We start from the raw sequence: 1357 nt of genomic DNA, 5'->3' as shown, positions 1-1357 counted from the left end.
ATGTCCTCAAGCTGTTGCTGAGGGATCAGTTTGTAGATGCTTTGGATAGTCCACAACTGAAGATACAAGTAAAGCGAGCACACTCCTCTACTATACAAGATGCAATGGCCAGAGCTCTTGAATTCGAATCCTATGCTAAGTCCAGCACAGAGGTACCAAGGTTAGTATAGTCATCAGGATTCAAGGCCAGAAAAGGGCAGCTTTCAGAGAGGTTTGAGGGACTTTGCTGGCACTGTAATAAACCTGGGCACAAGAGAGCTCAGTGCCAGTAACTTCAACACAGGGGAGGTGCCAAAGCAGGAAAGGCTGCTACCCGGAAAGGTTGTTGGAACTATGGAGATCAAGGACATAAGAGGAGCCAGTGTAAGAAGAATACTACCAATAAGTCAGCTTCGGGAAACCAGTAGTGACTGGTGTTGAGGGACGCCCACCAACCCCCACCGTGAAAGACCCAACAGTTACGTGTAAAATGGCAAGAAACACATAGTGTCTACGTGACAGGAAAGCTGGATGGCTGAAAGTGCAACTTTGTCATAGATTCTGCATCTCAGCAAACCCTCGTGACTATCAAGGTACTGAATTACAAAGGAGTACCAGAAGAAGGATGGGACCCAATGTTGCTTTGTGGACTTCAGGGCTCTTAACAGTATAACCAAAAAAAACTTATACCCACTGCCAAGAATTGATGATACTCTTGATGCCCTAAGTGGAGCCAAATGGTTTCAACTCTGAACTTAAAGTCGGGTTTCCATCAAGTGAAAATGGCAGAAGCAGATAAACCTAAGACTGCATTTAGTTATGGCCAAGGTCTCTGGCAATACTGTGTGATGCCATTCTGGCTTAGCAATGCTCCAGCAACATTTGAGAGGCTGATGGAAAGAGTACTGGAAGGCCTACAATGGAGAATAGCCCTAGTATACCTGGATGATGTCATTGTGTTTGCAACAACGTTTGATGAGGAAATGTCCCGGCTAGAGGAAGTATTCAAGCATTTGAAAGCAGCGAACCTCAAACTCCATCCCAAGAAATGCCACTTGTTCCAGAAAGAGGCGCTTTACATTGTAACTGTGCATGATGTGTGAACTGATCCTGACAAGGTGAAAGCAGTGCATGATTGGCCAACACCAGACAATGTGGGAGAGTTAAGAAGTTTCTTGGGACTCTGTACCTATTACCAGAAGTTTCTGAAGGACTTTGCAACTATAGCTGTTCCACTACCTGATTTCACAAAAAAAGGCCAGAAGTTCGAATGGACAGTTTCCTACCAGCATGCTTTCAAGACATTGAAAGAAAAATTGGCCTCAGCTCCACTTTTAAAGCTTCCAAATCCCTCGCTGCCGTACATTGTGATGCTAAT

This window comes from Limulus polyphemus, unplaced genomic scaffold, assembly GCF_000517525.1.
Source record: "Limulus polyphemus unplaced genomic scaffold, Limulus_polyphemus-2.1.2 Scaffold2093, whole genome shotgun sequence".
Taxonomy (NCBI): Eukaryota; Metazoa; Arthropoda; class Merostomata; order Xiphosura; family Limulidae; genus Limulus; species Limulus polyphemus.
Note: the sequence above shows the minus strand (reverse complement) of the source record.